The 6,000-nt window shown below is 47.9% G+C and overlaps 1 protein-coding gene across 14 annotated transcripts in view; it reads right to left on the reverse strand.

Moving 5' to 3' along the window:
• epb41l1 (erythrocyte membrane protein band 4.1 like 1) overlaps positions 1 to 1,767 on the reverse strand; it is a 220,189-nt gene extending 218,422 nt beyond the window's left edge. For 6 of the 14 annotated variants that reach the window (XM_062978827.1, XM_062978826.1, XM_062978831.1 and 3 more), the window contains exon 1: positions 1,463 to 1,765. The gene's annotated coding sequence lies outside the window, so the exon portion shown is untranslated. Of the gene's footprint in view, positions 1 to 1,462 lie in introns of all 14 variants that reach the window. The other 8 variants (XM_062978837.1, XM_062978836.1, XM_062978832.1 and 5 more) reach the window with 7 other exon arrangements.
• Positions 1,768 to 6,000: the final 4,233 nt, after the last annotated feature.

The following is a 6,000-nucleotide window of genomic DNA, read 5'->3' on the forward strand; positions in this document are numbered from 1 at the left end:
TCATGGTTTCCTCCTTTCTGTTGAAATTGTCCACATGCTTGTGGATTTCAAGGGCTGCTCTGTGTAGTCTGTAGTCCCCCAGGCAGTAAGCAGGCAGACCTTGAAGCTGCAAGGCTATTCAATGCTAATCAAGATGGCCAACTGCAATATTCACACTTCCCTCAAACAGACAAGAGTTCTTTCTCCCACCCTGGACATTCCACAGATATATAAACCCCTCTCTGCCTAGTTTCCAACAGACCCACAACCACCGAGGATGCCTGCATTAGATGCAGGCAAAATGTCAGGAGAGAATGCTTCTGGAACATACAGCCTGGAAAACTCATAGCAACCCATAGCAGGAGTTTAAAAAAAATTGCAGATAGTGTGATTAATAGTGGAAGTAATATTTTAAATGTTTTAAATTCTATTTAATGTGTTTATTTTAGTGGTACATTGTTTTCAAGGCATTGAATAGTTGCCTATGTGTAAAAGCTGCCTTGAGTCCCCTTCGGGGTTGAGAAAGGCGGGGTATAAATAAGGTAAGTCAATCAATACATAAATTAGGCACAACTGTGATACAAACTGGAAGCACCCAGGGTGGCAGATTTGCCCTTTGATCGCATTTGAAAGAATGGAGAGGAAGGAGGAGGCAGGGAAGCGAAAAGCTGAGTTGATTTTCCACTCTCTATGGAAAAGGCAACCAATCCACGCGTGGAAATGTCTTTTTCTGGTAGGATTTCTGCCAAACCTTGACTACTTGATCATCTACATCCCCTCCCCTCCAAGAAGTGAAGGTTTGAGTGAAACCCTACGAGAGGAAGGCACTTCCACGCGTGGGTTAAAGGAGAAGGATTGAACTGAGGGGCTTCTTTGACTCCAGAAAGGGAGAGAAGAGCAACAGGGCGCGCCAGGCAGCCCACCTGAGGCGCCGGCCTCGGGTCCTCTTCTCTCTCCCTCCAAAGAAACACACACACGCCCCACAGCAAAACAGGGGGAGGAGGGGGCAATGTCCTGATTTGCGGAGAGGAGGCAAGAAAGGGACACACCCCTCTCTCCCAATATGGGGGGGGGGCACCGCAAAAGGCACAAAGGGGGTGGCTGTGGAGAGGGAGGAATGCAAGCCTGGGAGTCCTCTTCAGAAAATGAGCATTCGTGCAAAGCAGTGTCATTGTCACCTGGGCCCGATGGAGAAAAAGGAAGGAGGGGGAAATCAAAAGGTTTTATAACACGCCACTCACGCGTGATCCGCTCCCACACCCCACGGCCGCCAAGAGACCCCAAAGCGCGGGATTTGCGGGTGCTTGTGAGCAAGGCGGGGTTGCCTAGGCGGGTAGCACTGCCAGGAGACTGCTCCCCCGAGTGGATCTCCCCCGAGTGGAAAGGAAAGCCCACGATGCCAGATGGGGCGGGGGGGGGGGGGAGGAGGACGTTCCTCCACGAGGGGAGGAAAGATGGTGGTGAAATGGTCGCCATGGCTCACCTTGATCTCCCTTTTTTTTTTTTTGGCCTCCCTTCTCTTCCCGACCGAGTAATCCGGAGTCAAGGGGTCGAGCTGTCCAGGGAGACGGTCATCGGGCGCGGAGGATTGCAAGCGGGGCTTTCCCCAAATATATGTCTATATATGATTCTGTTCCAATGGCGGGGTGGGGGGAGAGGCAAGAAAGGCAGCCGTTTTCCCCCCGCCGCTCGCTCTCCTTCTCCGGCAGCAAGGCGGAGAGGAATGAATCGGAGAAAGCAGCGGGAGGGAGGGAGGGAGGGGGGAACGGCGAGTGGTCGGGAGCGCGCGGGTGGGTGGGTGGGTTGGGGCGTGGGGCGGGAGGGGAGAATACGAAGACTAGGAGGCGGGAGCGCGCGGGGAAGCGGGAGGGCGGCGAGCTGGGCGCGTCATGTGCCGCTGAACCAGCCTCCCGGGGAAGGAGGGGGCCAGGCAGAAAGAGGAGGAGGAGGAGGAGGAGGCGGCTGGGAGGCGGACTCCGCCCCACCATCCGGAGGGCGGCTGCCAACCTGAAGCGCACCTGTCGAGGGAGGGAGGTTGGGCAGCACCAAGCTAGGCAACCCAGTCAACTCGGGAAAAGGAAGCGCTGCTCAATGTATGTCCCAATGGCTTCACACTGGATAGCCCTTGAAGTCTGTCTCCCGAGGAATCTGTATAACGGCAGTAAGAACAGACCACGGAACAACAGACTGGTTCAAGATTGGGAAAGGAGTAGAACAGGGCTTATACGCTCACCCTACCTATTCAACTTGTATACAGAACACATCATGCGACATGCGGGGCTTGACAAATCCAAGGCTGGAGTTAAAATTGCTGGAAGAAACATTAACAGCCTTAGATATGCCGATGATACCACTTTGATGGCTGAAAGTGAGAAGCTGAGGAGCCCAATAGGTAAAGGTAAAGGTTTCCCCTGACGTTAAGTCCAGTCTTGAGGGCCCTTCCACACAGCCATATAACCCAGAATATCAAGGCAGATAATCCACAATATCTGCATTGAACTGGATTATCTGAGTCCACACTGCTATATAATCCAGTTCAATGTGGATTTCATACAGCTATGTGGAAGGGGCCTGAGAGTGCTGCTGCCTCACCAAACTACAGCTACCAATATTCCATAGCATTGAGGCATGGCAGTTCAACAAGTGGTATTAAAATGCATTACTTCTAGAGTGTAGAGATGAACCCACATGCATAAAGTCAGTCTTGGTTTCTGTTTTCTGAGATAAAATTGATTCAGAGAATCATACTTCTGAAAAAAATCCTTGGAGTAATCTCGTTTAACTCTTGGTACTTCAGGAACTCATGACTAAGGCTACACTAGCCTATATCCCAGGATCTGATCCCAAATTATCTGCTTTAAACTGGGTTATATGAGTCTCCACTGCCAGATAATCTGGGATAAGCATCTGGGATCAGATACTGGGATATAGGCAGGACCATACCCAGAAAGAAATTTTGGGAGGGGGGGGGGGTTGAAACTTTTTAAAGCAAATCATGAAGAATAGTTTCATAATGCAAAATTATTTCGAAATCAGGCTCCATTGATAAACTTCAGTGGACACTCAAGACAGATAAACTTCAGTGGACACTCATGAAGCTTTGGTTAATCCGTTAAAATTCACGAGTAAACCATGTTTAAAAAAAACCTGGAAATTTTCGGGGAGCAGGTTGAACCCCTAACCCCCCCCCCCATTAGCTACAGCCCTGCATATAGGGGCAGTGTGGAAGGGGCCTAAATCCACCACAGAAATATTCAGAAGTACAGTCAGCTTTCCATATATCCCTAGTTTCTGCAGACACAGATTCAACCATCCATGACTTGAAAGAAACTTTTTTTTAAAATCCGAAAAGGAAACCTTGATTTTCCCTGTGCCGTCCGCCGGACAATAAAAAACTATAAAACTGAAACGTGCTGTCCTTTATCCGGGCGAACTGCAAATCCCTATAAGCTGTCCTATAGATATTGAACGACTGAGTCTGGATAACTTCAAAAAAGGATGTTTATTCATACAAGGTTGTAAACCTGGCACAGATCTTAAAGTTGCAGAAAATGAAACAAATTTCTATAGGTTTTAGTCACAGAATTATCCCTGGTTCCAGAAGGCAAAAGTGATTATAAAACCACTATACCCTAATCACGCTGCCTATATTAGAAGGAGAAACTCTTTCCTTCCCTATCTTTACAGCAAAGATTAGTTCTAGAAGCGATGGAATAACTCTGCTCCTCTAACTAGATTTCCTATTCCAGATCAATATAATTCAATACTTATCTAATTTGGATAGGCTTAGATTGGCCTGGTTTTGAGGATGATTTGTCCCAGTTAGCCTTGCACAGCTCCAGCACGTTGGAAGACTATAGCCAGAATGAGGCTCCAAAATGGAGACTAGACCCTGGTAAAAAGGGCGGTCCTAAGATGTTGTACTCTTTGACCAATCACTGCAAAGAAAACTGCAGCCAGCTTTTGCAGATTCCAAGCCACTTTTCCTGGGCTTTGCAGCCAGAGGCTGAAACAAGATGCAAAGGAGGGAAAACAAACAAACGACCAATAGGTAAGGTAAACCATCGTCCTGGGGGACGGAACACTCCCCGCTAAATTCCCAGGATGTGGGAATTTACCAATCAAAAACATACAAACACCTTTGTATACACAACAATAAAACAGTATAAAACTTACACACTTTGGACAGGCAACACGAAATTGCTGGTTGGTCTGTCCAGGACAGACATTTTGTCCTTATTATGAGTCTTTACCTGAACTTTTCTAACCTTACCGTCAGGGCAAGGAAAGGTCTTTAGTATAATGCCCATAGGCCAGGCATAGCGGGGCAAGTCTTTGTCCTTTAGCAACACAAGGTTTCCCACCTTGAAATTGTCCTCTGGGGTTTGCCAGAGTCTTCTGGTTGGAAGCTGGCTTAAGTATTCGGCCTTCCACCTCTTCCAGAAGTGGTTGGCTAAGGTCTGCACATGCAAAATTGGTGCCACAGTCCGATCGAATTGACTTAATTGGCCCACTGAGGGCTATGAACCTTTTCAATGCGTTTATGAATGATGAAGTGTCCATTCCCTCTGCAACCTCTATATGGACAGCTCGTACTGACAAACAAGTAAACAAAACCGCACATCTTTTGTTATTTACAACACCACCCCTGGTTTTCCTAGTGACAACCTCCCAAGGACCAAACACATCGATTCCCACATGGGAAAGGGGTGGGTCTGTCAAAGTCCTATCCTGAGGTAGTTCTGCCATTAACTGACTTTGACAGTTACGTCTGAGTCGCCGACATTTGACACACTTAAAAATAACACTGCTGACCAAACTTTTAGCATTTACCACCCACAGGCCTTCATTTCTAAGGGTCGCCTCAGTCAGAGTTCTACCCTGATGATGGCTCCTTTCATGGTGATGCCGAACGAGCAGCAATGCAGTGTGACTATTAGGGGGTATGATGATGGGGTTTTTTATGCACGCCTTGAGTTTAGCTTTGGCTAACCTTCCTCCAACTCTCAAAATACCCTCCTTGCCTAGAAATGGGTTTAACTCACGCAAGAAACTCCGACTGGGGGTGTCAAGCCCTTGTTCTAACCTGGCTATTTCTAGACTAAACTCATGCCTCTGAACTGACCTGAATATTACTCCCTTAGCCTTCAACATGTCCTGAACTTGCAAAGGCTGACTATCTTTGCAGACTAAGCGATGTATAAGCCTAGCAACTGCTCTAAGAAGACTGTGCCACTCCGAAAAACGTTCAAAACGGTGTGGTTCCAGGCAAGATCTTTGGCCCATCTTGATTTCTGTGGTTGATTTGCAGGCTTTCACCTCTGCACTTCGTGAGACTTGAGCATTCATAATGTCCGAAAACCTTTGCTCATCTTTCGAGAGCGCTGTGGCTTCGTCTCTCTCAGAGACTTTGAAGATGGAGGAATACTCTGGAGTTATTGCTTGGCAGTAGACCGAGATATGACTTAGGCAACTGCGCACAAGTGTAGGACGTCCACCTTTAAGCACCTGTGCTTGATTGGAGTCCAACGACGATGGTGGGTGCATCTTGTTTATGCACACTGGGCCTATGACTGTCCAGCCTAATGGCAATTGTTGTGCGATAGGTGCACCTGGAGGTCCTTTAACTTGGTCGTTCACACAGAACAAGCTCGGGCAGTCCGAGCCAAGCAAAAGGGCAATGTCCACATCTGGCCGAAAGGCTGGTATAGCATTCTTTAACCGTCGCAAATGTGGATGAGCCTCCACAACTTCTCTAGTTACAATTTGTTTTTTGTTCCGAGGGATGGAGGAACACTCAATCAGGTCTGGCAACTTGAACTGTCTCTTCTGGTCGCAAGAGGAGACAACAAAGCCAGATGCTATGCGACCCTGCAACTTCTTTTTTCCTGCACACGTAGTCATAGTGTAGTCGACCATCTTGGTTTTAAGGTCAAACATGCGGAAGAACTCTGGAGTAGCCAGGGAGGCGTCGCTCTGTGAATCCAGGGCCACATAGAGTCTCTTTCTAAGCCAAGGGCT

This window comes from Anolis carolinensis, chromosome 4 (genome assembly GCF_035594765.1).
Source record: "Anolis carolinensis isolate JA03-04 chromosome 4, rAnoCar3.1.pri, whole genome shotgun sequence".
NCBI lineage: Eukaryota > Metazoa > Chordata > Lepidosauria > Squamata > Dactyloidae > Anolis > Anolis carolinensis.